This window comes from Chelonoidis abingdonii, chromosome 1, assembly GCF_003597395.2.
Source record: "Chelonoidis abingdonii isolate Lonesome George chromosome 1, CheloAbing_2.0, whole genome shotgun sequence".
NCBI classification, from domain to species: Eukaryota; Metazoa; Chordata; order Testudines; family Testudinidae; genus Chelonoidis; species Chelonoidis abingdonii.
The window spans coordinates 353,084,630-353,102,956 of record NC_133769.1 but is presented as its reverse complement, the minus strand read 5'-3'; the positions used below and the strand labels follow the sequence as shown (position 1 = coordinate 353,102,956).

General features: G+C 40.3%; 1 protein-coding gene across 6 annotated transcripts in view; it reads right to left on the bottom strand.

Annotated features, from left to right (window-relative positions):
* Positions 1-18,327, bottom strand: part of DLG2 (discs large MAGUK scaffold protein 2) — a 1,558,615-nt gene that overhangs the window by 1,538,279 nt on the left and 2,009 nt on the right. The gene's annotated exons all lie outside the window — the stretch shown is intronic.

The following is an 18,327-nucleotide window of genomic DNA, read 5'->3' as shown; positions in this document are numbered from 1 at the left end:
CAGTGGAAAATACAGTAGAAAGATATATACACACACGAAAAATGGGTGTTAGCATACACACTATAAGGAGAGTGATCAGTTAAGGTGAGCATCTCCTTGTCAATTGCTGGAAGTGGGCCATTTTCATTACCACTACAAACAGTTCTTTTTCTCTCCTGCTGATAATAGCTCACCTTAACTGATCACTCTCCTTATAGTGTGTATGGTAACACTCATTGTTTCATGTTCTCTGTGTATAGATATATATCTTCCTACTGTATTTTCCACTACATGCATCCAATGAAGTGGGTTTTAGCCCACGAAAGCTTATGCTCAAATAAATTTGTTAGTCTCTAAGGTGCCACAAGTACTCCTGTTCTTTTTACTGAGAATATTGTTTCAGGGTTGCCACCTGTCACAATTTTATTGCCAAGGCTAGTGGGATTCAAGTCAATTGACCACGGGTTTTGTAAGCCCAAGGTTTGAGCATCCACACTTATAGGTGATCCTAAGTTTATTATTTCTGGATCCAGGTCCCAAACCCAGGCTCCAGGATCCACACTACAGGATGCAGACCCAAGTCAAACCACCATAACCCAGCCTTCCTAGCACTGTCCCCAGCTGTGGCCACTTGAGAACCTTGGTTTATGGTGCAGCATAGGATAAACTTGACTGTCCATCCCACATGTTACAGCCCACTAACACATCCTACCAAACCACATTTTGAGTCTGCATGCTCCCAGCAACCAGGGCTAGCAAGATGGAGTCACCATTCCAAGAGCTTTTCTTGCTTGGGCTTTCACTTCTGTTTCATAAAATGGGCAGAGGATCCATGAAAAGCTGGTGAACATGCTGGCAGCCTTTTCTGACTTACTGAAGGCACCTGATGGAAGAGGAGGCAGATACAGATATGGAAGATTTGAACTAGCTGATGCTGCTCATGACCCTCACTATAGCCGCTGATGCCCCCTACATAGATCAGTGCTTCTGGCGAAAGGTCACAAGCACAGATGGGTGGGAACATATCATACGAAACTGGGATGACAAGCAGTGGGTCCAGAACTTTTGCATGGAGAAAGCTATATTTCTGGAGCTTTGTAAGTAGCTTCCCTAATCCTCCAGCATCAAGATACATGAATGAAGATGGCCATACCAATTCAGAAGTGGGTTGCTATAACCCTCTAGAAGTTGGTTACCCCAGGCTGCTACCAGTCTGTTGCTAACCTGTTTGGTATTGGAAAGCCAATTGTAGTGGTGGAGGTTTCTGAGGCAATCAGGCATATGATGGTGGGCATAAACAATAGTCCTGAACCAATTCCTAGTTTTGAGAAAATGGGATTTCCAACTGTGCTGGGGCCATTGATGGGACTCATGTGCCCATAATTTACCCTCCTCAAGGAGCATGAAAACATAAACTTCAAAGGGTACTACTCCATTGTTATGAAGGCCCTTGTGGATCACAGAGGGCAATTTATGGATGCCAACGTGGGCTGCACTGGAAAAGTTCATTATGCCGAGGTTTTCTGCCAATCAGGAGTCTACATTCATAGACAGGGACACTATTCGCACCACACAACATTGCTCATAAATGTAGTTACTGTTCCCCCTGCTATTCAGGGGAGGATCCCCATATATCCCATTTTGGTGTGGCTTATGAAACCATAGTATGATATGAGAGGGCTTGGCAAAAGGTTTAATCACACACAAAGCAGGTACAGAATGGTGGTTAAACATGCATTTGGCAGACTAAAATTTTGCTGGGTTGTCTACAGACCCACTGGATTCCAGTGTCATCAATGCTGTCCACGTTATTGTGACTTACTGCACTCTAAAAAATCTTTGTGGAGGCAAAGGTGATCCATTTGCCCTTAATGGACTTATGACAGTAATGGATTGCTGAATCTACACACTCAACCAGAAAGTGCACCTATTACAGCTGGAGCAGGATGCACCCGGGCAACAGAAATCAGGTATGCTCTGTGCTCCCATATTATATGCTTGCATAGGTGAACGAAAGAGGGAGAATAGTAATCTTATGAATGTTTTCGTACAATGTTTACAGTAAATGAGTCACATCATACAGTGAAATAGGCAGGTTGATTGTCATGCATTTATTTACAGATGAGATGACTGCTTATGAATTGGGGAGGGGGCATGTGGCAAAAACTGTGTGTTTACCATATACATTGATGTAAATAAATATATTGAGAAATTGTGTTTAACTTTAGATACAACTTCCCAGTAGTCCATTATCAGGTGTTTATCCTTATTATATGAAATACACATTATATGATGTGATGCTTTCTTAATTTCTTAAATAAACTTTCTTAATAAAATAAAAGCCTTTACTTCTAAACATAGATGTTTTGCAAAAAACACAGTACTAAACCATTGCCAGGCAGCCCAGCTGCCATTAGCAACCAAAACACCAGTAATAAACCAGTATCTAAATCATTAATAAAACAAAGTGCATAAACCAAACACTGAACAATGCAAACAGCAAAACTAGTGTCAACAAATACATTCTCTAATGTTGTATATCCCTTGGTCCCCCATTTTCCTTTCCCTTTCTTGCACATTTATTGTACACCACTGCAAGGGACTGGAAGTCTGCAGAGGGTTGAAGCCGGCAGACAGGGCTAAAGCTCGCAGGGGATACATTTGCCCTGTCCAACTGCTGCTAAGTCCTGGTTGCATGGGCCAGTCAACCATGGAATTGTTCAAAGTGTTCCTCGGCTGCACATGGTACTGTGCATGGAACTCAGGATGTAGTACAGGTGCAACAGAAGCCTGTACTCTTGCAGCCATAATCAAAAGCAGCCTCTTGAACATGTCTTTCCACTGTGCTCTATCTTCCTCCCCCAGCAGATGTTCCTGCTTCAGAAAGTGTGCTGCAAGCCTCCTCTCGCGCACTGCAATTTTGTCCTCTTTCTCTCTCTGCAGCCTGCCTGTGCCTTTCTGCTCGCCATGAATCCTTCTCCCTCTGGTGTTGCACCTGTTTGTTGGCCCTGTCCAGAATGTCCAACATAAATTCATTATGGAAACGATTCCACTTGAACCGGCCTACGACAGTTCTGAATTCCCAGGACCTGCTGGAGTATGGCCACGCTGCTGAGGGGGAAGGCCCTGCAGAGGTTGAAGGTCCTAAAAGCAGGCATCAAACAGTGCATTATTGTCTTAGTACTTCAAAACAGGTTCAATGCATCCACAGAGAAAAGTGCCTTATAGAATCTCAAGGCCAAAAAAATTATACATTATAAAACTGAGATTCAGCATATTGTGAGGGTAAAACGTCAGTTCCCAAAAGCTCCATGAACACAACTGTGTTTAATCCAAGTGAAAAATCCCAGTGCACAAACAATGGTAAATTAAAATTTACAAATGCTGCTTCTTTAAAAATTGTACACCACTTTGACATTCGGGCAAGATGGGGCATGGCTTAGTACATAAGCTTTCTCTATCTTTTCACAGATTCCATATTCTGGAGGACATAATTCTGGAGGTTCCTGAATGGCAAAGGGACTTGTTATTCCAAGCTGCTGGTAGCAAGCCAGTCATGTATGCCACAGAGGTTTTCAAACTCATGATGACTGCACACCACATATACGAGTGGAGTTGGCTAGTGACCTACAGAGGTGAACCAGGAAAAAGAGCTCTTCACCAAAATTTGCCTACGTATCTGAAGATCTTACTACCAAAGATTTGCGGCTATCAGCACTCATGATTGGGTCAAAATTCATGGGGAAATCAAAAGGATGCTGTGTTAGCATCCACATGGATTACTGCCTCCCTATGGCTTCTGATGAAGCCTGCTGTGCATGCATCTACCCACATGTAAAACACACACGATAATGTGGACCCTCAAAGAACTACACAGCCATCCCATTCCCCACCAGCACATTTCTGGAATATATACAACCCCCTAGCTCAGTGGTCCCCACTGTCAGAAGACAAGCCACGGAGGACCGTGGCAGTGGATGAGTATCTGCCGAAATGCCGCCGACAAGTGGCAATGTCAATAATTGCTGCTGACAAGCATCATCATCCAGAGGCGTTGCCATTGAAATGAAGGCAGCATTTCAGCGACGACGCCTCTGGATGACGCTGCTTGTTGGTGGCATTTTGGCGGATGCTCGTCTGCCGGCCAGTATGCGGGCACACTCAGACACCCCGGTGGGCGCAACGGCGCCCATGGATACTGTGTTGGGGACCCCTGCCCTAGCTGTACTTTGGACATTGCTTTTGTCACTCATGAACTATATTCAGCCTTCCCATCACCCCTCTGGACAGTTTAGTGTTTACAGGCGGCTCCTTACGCTGTGGCATGGCCAGGGTGGATAGAAATCAATTAATTTTTTTTAATAAATAAAATTGGATTTTAATTTAAATTTGATTTTTTTGATAAAATGCTTTTTGGAGAAAAAACCTATATATAGAGATAGTTTTAATTAAGATACATTATAGCTCAACGATATCTCATCATGGAATAGGGATCATAAATTCTAATTCTGTAGTATGAGACAATATATTCATGGAATGTTTAAGAAAAGCTTTGTAATTGAGTTCCAATAGTTCAAGGATTAGAGACCCAAATCCTACAGGGTTCCAGGGGCTTCTGTATAGATTATTTAGGTTAGTCTTTCTATCTACCCATTGGGACTCAATCTAGAAGATACCATCAGAGATGCTTAGTTTTGCAGTTCCCAGACTGTGGATTTGTGTCTCCACAGATAACAAGCTTGTTAACAGCAAAAATGTTTTTAAATAAGTAAATAAATAAATAATGTATAGAGGTGAGAAATAACAGACCTCAACTCTATTATCCCTCTGCAAATCTGTGTACACAAAGTCCATCTCTTACCTCTCTCTAAAAGTGTAAAGCTTCAAAAAGTTCAATGAATAGAAGATTGTTGGGGGCGGAATAGCTCTGGACAAGGAGAAATCTGGAGATAAATGTGAGAAGGGAGGGACAGGCAATAGAAACAAAAATGAAACTGTTTGAGCTGCATATTCCAGAAGTCTTGAGGTCTTTCTGAGTGTAGCCTTCATTGATTTGAAATCTATCATACCATTCTCTCACTGTAAGGGAAAACCTGTAATGGCAGCAGGCTGTAAAAGAGACCCAGTTTGGGAATAAGAACCATTCAAGGAATATATGTTTGCTGATGATGTTTTAAAGAAAGTCACATCTGTGAACTGGAAGTCACTTAAGCACTTGGATTCAGAGAAAGCTGAAGTGATAATCTCACTTTTAACAGCAGTAGCTTCTTCTGCCGGTGTAGAAAGAATATTTTCTTCCTTTGGACTAATTCATTCCAAATTGAGAAATCATTTGGGACCTGAAAAAGCAGGAAAGCTTGTTTTTCTTTTCCAGATATTGAACAAACAGAAAAATGAAGGTGAAGACGACTGAGTTAGCTGCAGAAGCCAATATTTTACGTTTCTCATGTTGACCTGGCTGACAGAGTCGATTTAATTTTTGTTTTTTTTAAATATTTAATTTAACTCTTTTAGTTAAAAACAATTTTAACAAAAACAAACCTAATTTTTAAAAACTTGAATGTTCATCTAAATGTAAAAATTCATATGCTTGTTTTGTTAAAATATTATATGTTTGCTAGTGATGAAAAAAATCCAGAATACATAACGTTGCTGTTTTAATTAAATAAAACAATTTAAATGTCTGTCTGGTGATTTTCTCCTCCTAATACAGCATGGCAAGAAAATTCTCCAAATATTAATAATTAACCTGTTGAACTGGCGATAGTTCACTTCCCAATGACTTCATAAATATCTGCTTCAATTACCTTTGGTAAATGAAATAACCAAACAATCATTCATTTTCTGATATAGCTGTAAAAATAATCTGAAAAGTTTTCAAAATAAATCACTTTAAAAATGTATAGTGTGGACCTTCTAAAAATGAAACCTACATCTATCTCTGAGTTTTGAAGAATATGTATTAAGGTTATAACAACCAACAAGAATGCATTTTTATGTAGAAATCCATGATTAAATTGGGTCTTCCAGACTAGTGATTTAAATCATGATATAAATCAAATCCACCCTGGGTATGGCCAATGTGTATGCCATGCCGTACTAAAAGGGAAGGTTCTTACTTTAAATACCCTGGCACATCTCTGTAATAATGTGAGAGTTTCTAGTAAAAAATTAAGTTTAAAGGCTTGTTTCGCTGTTGTTTGAGCTTCTCAGTCTCCACTTTGAATTCCACATGGTGAGGGAGAGGGGTAATACCAAGGTGCTGGCGTGTAATCTGCCATTAACAGATACACATTGCTGCCAGCAGCTTGTAATAAATTTTACACTGGGGCACTGAAAATCCCTCCCAACCCTATATTAACAATAACAAACGTGGAGCCAGACATTTACCAGGTTCAGAGGCTGCTTTTGCCTCTTGCATTGCTGCTGCCAGTTTTAAAGCAGGCTGTTCCTGCAGAGATGAGCATCAAAAAGCTCCTCCAAACAGGGCCCCAGGATATGCTGCAACTGCTCTGGCAGCAAAGCCTACTTAGGGACCAATGTGAACACAAGAGTCACTTCGGAAGCCTGATCCAGTGCCTGTTGGCTCCCCTCCAGTCCTATACTAAATTCTGGGGTCAGAATCCTAGCTGACAAGGCTACCGTTAAGCTCTGTTGACTCAGTGCTCAGCGTAGTGCCCAGTCAACATCTTTCTAAAAGAGTGTTAGCCAAATGGGCTCGTTCTCCCCAGAGCTAGTCAATTACTCCAAGGAGGCACAGAGAACAAGACTGAGTTTTATACAGACCTTTATTATACGATCAGCTGAGCGGGTGCCCTCCCCGACTAGTGCCAGAGGAGTGACACACTGAGACATAAGAGTTATTACATATATATACCATTATTTGTAAGAGGCAGGTGTGATTCTCATCTCTGGCTTTCAGGTAGCTGGTCTTGAGCCACTTAATCCACTCCCAGCACTGCTCACTGGTCCAGTGAATCCCCAGTGCTGCCAGTTTCTTTGCTACTTCCTGGTTTGCATGATCATTCCTGGAACTCTTACTAAAGTCAACTGTTTCGCGCGCCTCACACCAGAGATTAAACAAAATCTGGCTGTGATCCCTTGACCAGGTACTTAGCAAACGACTTCCTCTCGTCAGTGGCCACTGCAAACACAGGAGACTGTTCATACTGCTTGGAGCTCAGCAGTCAGAATAAAATGGAAGGGTTAAACGCTGAGGAGCTGTACTTGAACCAGGTGGTTGCTTCTGTTTTCTAGGAGTCAGTTGGCCAGTCTTGAGCTAGAGAGGACAAGGAACAGCATCTCATGGGATTGTGGGATAGCTTTGGTGGACTCTCAGGACCCAAGTCTGGGGGATCAGGGCCTGAGCTGCCTCTGCACTGCAAAACGATGGTCTTTGGACTCAAGTCCCTGTGGGAGACTGGCTCAAACCTGCCCCTGCCCTTCATCCTCGGACCCAGAGGGCTCACTGCCCTGAGTCAAACAGAATTGTATGTAGATGAAAGGGAGGGTGGAGTTTGGGTTTGACCCTGAGCCTGAGTCTGGTCTTACATTGCAGTGCAGACATACCCTTACACAACTTCCCCAAACAGGATGTGTTGAGTGATAATATAATGAACCAGAGAAAAGACAGGAACATTACATTATTAGAACAAACTATTATCAGCTGATCAGTGATCCTGAAAGCAGGTCCATGGTTATCTAGCAATTTCTGAGAGCTGAATAACCCCTTCAGGGCATTGCAAAGCCATACAAGACAGCTTCAGAAGAGATTTTCAGGATACAAGATGCTCAAAAGAATACTAATTTAAAGAAGATGCAATAGATCATTTTGTCATCATTTCAATAAAAGCAGTAAGCTTCTTTCTTCCCCAAGAATTTTAAATTTAAACTCAAACAATTTATAAAGAAAAGTTGCTTTGTCAAATAAATTTTTCAAAAGTACAGTGAACATTTAAAAAATAACATTATAATATATAAACTATATGGGAATTGCTTCACTGACATGCAGCTTCTTCTTGGGTGAGACAGCATGATACAAAACAGTTTAGAACAAAGTGTGAAATACACTAGATCCAGCTGAAACTGCAGGGGGAAATTCAGACAGTCAGAACACGATTTCCTAGGTTACAATTCAGCTGGATACCAAGGGTGAAAGCTGGTCCCACTGAAGTTAATGGCAAAACTCCCATTAATTTCAACAGGGCCAGGATTTTACCCCAAGCTACTTGTGAAAAGTGCACAAGAACTTTAATGACTTCTTGTGGACAGGACTTGATTTTATAACTCACCTGTGAAGTGTCACTTCCAGAAACACAATGCACCCTAACATGTTACTGAGATATTGGTTCAACAGCACTGACTTAGAATCCTACTCCATCTCTACCTCTAAGTATGGCTACTCCTAAGTGTTCCCTTTCAAATAATGACCAGCCTCAACCTAGGATTGGTTTAATGTGACAACATCATTGCTTCAGGGTTGTGTGGCAGCCTGCAGTAATTTACTTAGAGATGTAGTTTTTAATTTACCTTAATCTCTCATTTGGCATGAGGGGGCTTGGTTAATTTCAGACATCTGAGGGATTTTTTATTAAACAAGTCAGAATGCATGTTGACACATACCAGGTGAAATTCCTTCCAAGAGGACCACAATCAGAAAACATAGGACAGCAAAGTTGCTATATAATAATTCCTATATAATAATTCCTAGATTTTAAGTGAGATTTTGGAAGAAACAAGGAGAATGGGAAGCAAAGAGAACAGATGGTCAGAGAGGGATTGGGTAACACTTTAAGTAATTTTGGACAATTTTAAAGGAAAATGTATTAAAACCTACTCTGGAACTTGGAGACTTCAGATGACAAGTGAAAATGAGTCTGAGGTCTCAGCAAACATTGGTCCACATATCAAATGTTTCAAGGCCACCTGATTTGATGCAGAGAAACTTATGTGAGAAACTTGCGTAGCACCTAATTACACTATTCCCTGAATCAATAGTACTACTGATTGTTCATTTCATATACACTAGTCTTCACAAACAGAAAACAGGCTAAAAAGGAGGTACAAGACAGAATAATACATTCATCACACAGTACAGTGTTCTGTATTAAAAAGATATGTGCTTTAAAACCACTGAATTAGTTTATTTTTTAAAACCTATACTTTCAAACTTGCAAGCAGAAGTCAGTTAATTTGTTGGATAAAACCACTAGCATTCAAAAGGGATACAGGGGGGGAAAATGTCTTTAATATTTACTGTTTCCCACGTTGGATGGTACAAGTTACAAACTATAATCAAGCATAAAAACATCTGAGGACAGTGGGTAAAAGGTAACTGGGAGAAACATACCCAGAAATAGAAGTCTGTGTGGTCCAGTGAGCTGCACAAATGAACTGTGAAATAGCAAATGTGCAACTTTATGCTAGCCACAAAAACATCTCTGTGTCTCAGTCTTTTCTTCTGTACAATCGGATGTTACTCAACTACCGAGAAGAGGCATCATAAGGATTAATATATATGTTTATAACCCTTCAAACAGTGGGTTAATAATGAAAGTGCTATTTATTATTTATTACAGAATGTGATGAGCACTTCCATCACCTCAATATATGAGAGATGATGCTGTTTTAAAACAATATTCACTGAGAACAGGTAAAACAGGTAGATTGGTCAACCTGTAATCAGGTCTGGTAGGAAAAAAGGAACAAATGAACAGCAGTATCTGTTACACAGATAGGCCTGTTTTTGTCAGCTCTTTGGAGACCTATATCTATGGCTTCTATCGCCAAGAAATGCATAGAGACGAAGAGCATTTCTATAGCTTTCCACTGTACCTTTTATGTCTAAATTTATATGAAACAAAATATAACATTGCCACAACACAGGTATGTTTATAGAATTCTGAGTATTGCTTTCTTTTGTAAATAATTGGTACTATTAAAAATATTAAAGATATTCCTGGATTTAAGTAAATGTGATTCAATGAAAGCTTGCCTGCACTCCATTCTCAGTAAGAGAAATGGTCTCATAGCCTAGAAAATGCTTTTATTTCAATCAAGAGACACAATGTGCAACCAGCACATATTAAAAGTTAGCTCTCCACAAAATTTGAATTTAGGAAATATTTACTTGTGACATAACCATCATCTGAAGCTTGTTACTGTCCTCAGATATGCAGATGTGTATCACCCCATATCCTCTTTAATAAATTGTTCTACAGGTACAGGCAGCAAATTTTACAGGACCAAACAGCATCATATGTTCATGTATATTAAGGCAAAAATCAAGCACCTAGACGCCAACCAAAACTCTACTAGTTTCACATAAGCTTATCAGGAGTTCAAGTGATGAGGAAAGCAAACTGTGCATTATACTCTTTTCCCACAACATCACATAGCTGTTGCAATCTCTGTCCAACTACTATAGGTTTTCCATATAGTATGATGCAAAAAGAGGGAGAGAGCGAGCTCAGGGGAGCAGTTGTAGGGGAGCAGTTGTAGAACAGCAGCTGTATGCAGCACAGTCACATTTAAAACTGAGGCAATTAACACAGCTAAATGCCATGTAAGCAAAGTTGCTCTGAACATCATTAGCTTTAGTAGCACACTCTATGACCTGTCAATAGGGACAAGGGTCGCATGAATACAGACAGGTGGAGTGAGCTAAATGTAGCATGGCCTAGGAGAGAGACATGCTATCAGTGCAGAGGGGGAAGTCATGCCACCTACAAAGAGGAAAACTGACAGATAGAAATCAGTGACTTTCCAGAGTCTTCCAACCTATGCATGTTTTTGTTGACACGTCAGCCATTCTGTGTTACCACAAGCCCTATCCTGGGCGAATGTAACAGAGCTCTGTGAGACCAGAAAATGAAAATCTTTCCTTGAAAGGTTTTACTTTGCTTCTTTGAGAAGAAAGGGAAGAATGTGGCCACAGATTTAGAAAGGAATATCCTACCTATCTTCAGTCTAAGGCCGATCATAACTATGCACACAATTGAAATGGAGATTCAAAACTCAAATAATAGTTGTTCCTACAGAAGTGTGGCTCGTGGTCCCACAGTTAAGGTTGAGCTGAGTTTTGCACTTAAAGCAGGGATTCATCCACTTTGTCCTGGAGTACTGAATTATTTTTTTGGAGAATTTACAAGCACATTAGTTAGCTAAAGGGTTAATAAGATTTAAAAATGGGTCCTTTAAGTAATTTAGCATCAAGCATCAAGACTTTGATCTGAATGATCTTAAGGGAATAATGCAGATGCTTCTAGCTTCCCCTTATAGTTCAAACTCACTGAAATATTTTGCAGATGCTACTTTTGAAGCAGTTTTTTGTAGAGCTAATGGTAATTTTTACCTGTTATTGTTCATTGCAGAAAGTTTCTTCTTCAGCAGGGGCTGACAAACATTATAATACAGAGAATTCCACATAGCACTACCTCCTTTCAAAAAAGGTTGCCATATTCCATGAGGACCTTCCATCTTATCCCATGATAGCTTGCTTTGCTTAAGAGCCTTCGGTGAGGGACCTTGTCAAAGGCTTTCTGGAAGTCTAAGTACACTATATCCACTGGATCACCCTTGTCCACATGTTGGTTGACCCCCTCAAAGAATTCTAGTAGGTTAGTGAGGCAGGATTTCCCTTTACAAAAACCATGTTGATTCTTCCCCAACAAAACATTCATCTATGTGTCTGATAATTCTGTTCTTTACTATAGTTTCACACAGTTTGCCCGGTACTGAAGTTAGGCCCGTAATTGCTGGGATCACCTCTGGAGCCTTTTTTTTAAATTGGTGTCACGTTAGCTATCCTCCAATCAACTGGTACAGAAGCAGATTTAAATGATAGTAGTAGTTCTGCTATTTCAGGTTTGAGTTCCTTCAGAACTCTTGGGTGAATGCCATCTGGTTCTGGTGATTTATTACTGTTTATCATTTCAGTGAAGTCAGTACAAACTAAAATTTCATACAGATGACTTGTTTATACAGTTCTATGTACTATACACTGAAATGTAAGTACAATATTTATATTCCAATTGATTTATTTTATAACTATATGGTAAAAGCAAGAAAGTATGCAATTTTTAAGTAACAGTGTACTGTGACACTTTTATATTTTTAAGTCTGATTTTGTAAGCAAGTCATTTTTAAGTAAGGTGAAACTTGGGGCACACAAGACAAATCAGACTCCTGAAAGGGGTACAGTAGTCTGGAAAGGCTGAGAGCCACTGAACTAAAGCACAGAAAGTTTAAGTAACATGTCACAAAGCAAAACAATGGCCAAGCTGGGAAAAGTTCTTAAATCTCCTAATTCCCAGTCCAGTGCTGACTTGGATTAGGTTGCTTCCCAGTATGAATTTATGTAACAAATATGTTATATACTACTTCTATTCCTGCAGTCCTTCTATACACAGAATTTATTGATAGTAGTAGCTTCTGCTATTGAAAAACTACAGGATTGGAAAGAGATTGGTCATGCTAGTAGCCAAAGATTTAAACTGAAAAGTCTGAAAAGGTTAATATAAAAATTTGCTGCCACATGTTTAACTCCCACAAAACTTAAATTTCTCTTATTGTAGTCACAACCTCTGATCCTAACCATCAGCTCTGCTCTGCTCCTAGTCAATTTCACAGTAGAATGTGACAGTCAGTTTAATAGAACTTGGTGTGAAAAAGGGGACTTCATGCCTGCATGTCATTTGACAAAAATACATCCTAGAATGTTTCAGCAACTAAAAGGACAGCAAAAACTTTAGACAGTACATATGTTGTATAAGCATTTTGTTAAAGGTGAAAAGGAACTACCAAAATCCATTACTTTAGTATATACTTGATTTCCCACTCACAAGGTTAAGAGGAGCATTTACACCACTAAAAGCACCACAATTTTCAAACCTGGGTGCCTAATGTTAGGATTCTAAATATATATTTTAGGTATCTAAATAGAATTAGCCCGATTTTTAAAGATGCAGATCCCTGCAACTCCCAACGAATTCAATGGCAGCTGAAATTCTCAGCACTTCTGAAAACCAGAATACTTCTATTTAAGTATCAGAGGGGTAGCTGTGTTAGTCTGGATCTGTAAAAGCAGCAAAGAACCCTGTGGCACCTTATAGACTAACAGACGTTTTGGAGAATGAGCTTTCATGGGTGAATACCCACTTCGTCATGCATCTGATGAAGTGGGTATTCACCCACGAAAGCTCATGCTCCAAAATGTCTGTTAGTCTATAAGGTGCCACAGGATTCTTTGCTGCTTTTACTTCTATTTAGATATCTAAAATACGTATTTAGAAGCCTAACTTTAGGCAATCAGGTATGAAAATTTTAAACTTCAACATTTCTTTTTAGCTCTCTTCTCCACTGATAGCATTGCTGCCCTGTGGCATGACATGTGTTACACCACAAAATTCATCCTTTAATGATATCATCATTACCAGCAGGCTCTGCTTTAGCACACTGGTGGCTCATGTGGGCTCATATTAAATCCTTTTTTGCTGATTTGTTTAATATGGCATGTCATAAACAGATAGCTAAGGGTTAATGTTTCTTTCACCTGTAAAGGGTTAACAAAGGGAACCAAACACCTGACCAGAGGACCAATCAGGAAAACGGATTTTTCAAAGCTCAGGGAGGGAATTTTGGGGTGTGTGTCTTTTGTCTGTCTCTCGGCTATGAGATGGTTCTTTCTATCTTCAAGCTTCTAATCTTCTGTTTCCCAGTTGTAAGTACAGGTATAAGACAATATAGGTTTTTATATTGTTTTTGTATTTACATGTGTGTAGTTGCTGGAATGTTTAAATTGTATTTCTTTTTTGAATAAGGTTGTTTATTCATTTTTTCTTTTAAGCAATTGACCCTGTATTGTCAACCTGATACAGAGACTATGTTTATGTGTTTTTCTTTCTTTTTATATAAAGCTTTCTTTTTAAGACCTGTTTGAGTTTTCTCTGGGTAGGCTAAGGAACGAAGGGAAGGGAAATTCTCTTTGTGTTAGATTTACGGAGGGTGAATCTGTGTAGCCTCAGGGGAAGAAGGAGGAAGGAAGGTAAATTGCCCTCTCTGTTTTGTAATTCAAGCAGTTTAAGTACAGTCATCTTCCAGGATAACCCACGGAGGGGAAGCCTGGGGAGGAAGTAAAGAGAAGACAAGGGGAGGGGGGTTATTTCCCTTTGTGGTAAGACTCAGGGCTTCTGAGTCTTGGGGTCCCCCAGAGAAGGTTTTGGGAGACCAGAGAGGGAGCCAAGCCCTGGAAAAAAAAACTTGGCTGGTGGCAGCGATATCAGATCTAAGCTGGTAATTAAGCTTAGAGGGTTCATGCTAGCTTCTCAACATATGAACGCTAAGGTTCAAATCTGAGTAGGAAAGCTATGACATGGCATATCTTAGAAAGTGTTCTATATATCATCATAGAAACTTTGAAAAAATGTACATGGAAAACCAAATTTATTTACAAGAGCCCCTATGAACTGGCCACATGATAAAACAGGCTATTTCAATAGCTATGATGTCACAGAAAGAAGCACCTGAGTTATGTTTCATGCTTTTATTCTATTTTGAAAATATATTGAAAGATCAGTTAAATACAAAAATAAATATAGGCCCTTGTCGCTTGTTGGAGCCAGCTAGTGTGACCCAGGTGGACTCCAAAAGGAATTTGAAAAGCTGACTTAAGTTCCTGTGCTAAACGTTTCCATAGTCTAATGAGGAAGTATATTATTTTGTCATTAGGTCACTTTTACGATATACCACAGCACCACTCTTCGGCAGCAGGTCTACCATCGCTGCTTCATTGTTTCTTCAGCAGCAGGTCCTTCCCTCCGAGAGGGACTGAGGGACCTGCTGCCGAATTGCCGCCAAAGAGCCGGACGTGCTGCCCCTTTCCATTGCCTGCCCCAAGCACCTGCTTGCTGCGCTGGTGCCTGGAGCCAGCCCTGCTCATTTCACTCAAGCCATCAGACAATCATATACTGACATAAACTGGATTAGAACCATTGGCAGGTTTGCCTTATTTCACTCCCAGAAAACACCTGCTTGTTACTGAGATATTTTAAGTAAGTATTTTTACTAATTACAAATAGCCTAAACTTTTCACATTAGCTGAATTGGCCAATAAAACTAGTTTTGAAAAGGCAGTCCTGTAAGGCTTACCTGCTTAAAGCAGGTAAGACAGGGCACAGAAGTCCGTCAAGATTTGTGTAATGTTTGAAGTCTAATGGTGAAAAAGGAGCACTCCCTCTAAAATAAAACTTCAAACATATTCCTTGCTTTTTAAAGGGGGACACAACTGGAAAGTAACTAGTTTCAAATAATTCAATGATCTGATATAGCCTTCCGATAACGGATTGTCAGGATTTTTTTTATTGTTTTTTTTTTAAATGTGTACAGGTTTTTCTGCTCAACTGCTGATTTTTGAAGAGTATTTTGGTTAGACTCAAGACCAGCATAATGCATGTTAGGATTGCCCCTCTCCTTTTCTCCTATGTGCACAAATATCCCTGCTGGCTCATTCATTTTCAGTACTGCTGCTGCTGTCAGAACGCACATGCTTGCAGAGCCTGGGGAAAGTACACCAATGAGTTTTCTGCTGTTATCAGCTGGGGGAGACAATAGATATGGGCTTCTTACTGAATAAGACCAGAAATGAAACTGACTATCAATAAAACAGTGAAAGGCATAAAGCAAAACAAACTGCAAAACTTGAAGGGAAAACCCCTCATTCCCCCCCCATTACTACTTGTACAGTGGTGAGCTGGAGCTGGTTTGCACCGGTTCACATGAACTGGTTGTTAAATTTTGAAGCGGTTTTAGAACTGCTTATTAACTGGCTTCCCTGTGAGGGAAGCTTTGATGGGCTCCAGCTGGGAAACGTGTAATTCCTCCTCCCGGCCGCCGGTGGGCACTGCGCTGAGGGAGACATGTGGGCTGCCTCCTGGCCCTGTTCCTGCTGCTGCTCCTTGGACCTCTGGCCCTGGGGCTCCTGCTGCTACCTGGTGGGTCCCCAGCTGCTCTGCTGAGCCTGGCCTGCGTCCTGCTGCTCGGGCTGCTGTCCCCTTGTGAGTACCCACCACGCTGCCCACAGCCAGCCCCCGCAGCCACCCCGCCGCACCCCCCACAGCCACCCCTGCTGGGCCCACCCGCCCACCCTGCCCACAGCCACCCCTGCTACACCAGCCCCTGCTGCACCCCCTTCCTCAGCACACCCCTGCCCCAACCAGCCCCTGCTGCACCCCCTGCCTGGAGCCAGCCCCTGCCCGCAGCCAGCCCGTGTCGCCCTGCTCCAGCTAGCCCTGCCCCACGCCCGTCTGAAGCAGCCCACGTCCACTGGTGCCCTGCAGTTCCCAAGGCAGTAACCCTGCACACCTGCTTCAATGAGGGGGGCAAGGAGCAGCTGGGACCCACACATGTGCACACCCTAGGGTGACCAGATAGCAAGTGTGAAAAATCGGGACGGGGTGGGGGGTAATAGGAGCCTATATAAGAAAAAGACCCCAAAATCGAGACTGTCCTTATAAAATCAGAACATCTGGTCACCCTAGCACACTCCCAGGGAGTGGCGGAGACCCACACATGTGAAACGGAGCTCATTTCTAGTTCAGGCCCATCTTTTTTAAAAAGAACTTTAGGTAGGGTTAACATACATCTGTATTTTCCTGGAGATGTCAGGCTTTTTGCTTCTTAAATCACCGTCCGGGCGGAATTTTTAGAATTTAAAAATTCCTCCCGGGAAAATACGGACGTATGGTAACCCTATTGGTACAACCCTTAAATCAGAACTTTTTATAGGGAACCGGTTGTTAAGATTTTAGCAGCTCATCACTGTACTTGTAACAATAATAAATATAAAAATTTCACATGGAAGTCAGATGTTCAAGTTGATAGCATCCCTTTAATTACATTTTGTAAAAGTAAGCCTATGACAAACTATAAATTTAAGTAACTCAAAGACATAATAAATAAAGTAGCTGATTCACTAACATTTTTCAGTCCCCTTCCACACATACATAATTACATTTTAATAACAGCTTTTAATATTTAAATACAAATATCTTCACACTGACAGCTCTAATACACTAATTGATATGAGAGGCTAAATTGTGCCAAAGGAGCTATTTTGGTCTACCAACTGCATATTTTAAAATTTTTACTATATATATTCTTACAGTTGACTGGTAAAAATTAAAGTGTAAGAACTACATTAAAAATCTGAGTTAGGCTGTCTTGAAACAAAGACAGGAAATGTATAGATTGAGGGATTTTTAAGGCCAGAAGGGATCATCATGATCACCTACTTTGATGACTTAAGTAAGCCAGACAATCGAATTTCACTCAGTAATTCCAGCATCAAATGGGTATCTTGTGATTGAGCTACAGTTCAACATCCAGTTCCAAAAGACATCCATCCAGAAAAATGTACAATTCAGAGTTAAAGTTTTATCTTTAAAATGGCACTGTCTTAACTCATCTGTTGTAAACAAGTATAATATGTAACCCTCAAAGTGGAGTAAGATGACATGTTCACAGCACAACAGGATGACTTAAAGGGACATTATGAGGGGGTTATTTTCCTCCATAAATATTCCCATGTTTACTACAGTCAATTAAAAATAATTAACTAAATCAGTGACTAATATTATTTATTAAATCATTATACTGTTTTGATATTTTGTTTCTACTCTGCGATCCCTACAATATGATCAAAGTAAAACTTTAAGTGGAATTTTTATAAAAACCTCCATAATAATCTGTTTGGTTTTCCAGTTATTTACATCAGAAATTATGAATCATGGAACAGAGGCAGAAGAAGATATTTTTGTGAAATAAATTAATTTTGAGTTATATTGAAGTTAGCTGTGTCCATATTTTACCAATATCTCTCTCACTTTAGTTCTTAAATCCATACATTGGCTGTGCCATGTCAAGAGTCTTAAGTTCTAGACAGATGAGCTGCATGAGAACAGTTATTTGCCATTCTTTGTTTTATCTGCAGATTTTGTAATCTAAACTAACATGTTAAATTACTGTCCTGTGTTTGCAATGTACAGAGAAGCATTTACAGCATAAAAGTTTTCAGAGTAATCATAAGTATATACCAACAATTGCTAGCATGATCACTGGAAACTGCACTTTACCAAAGCTGCCTCCAAATCCATTGTGGTCACAAACTGTTAAATATTTATATGAGAGAGATAAGACACTCCTATCCTGAACCAACACAGCTGCATCAACACTGCAAACAAGTATTTATGTGGTGAACCTAAGTGTGTAAGAGGCAAAACATGGCTCTATTTGTTTTAATTATGAGAGCTACATGATTTTAAGAAGCTTTGGGGTTTCCGCATGTTAGGATAT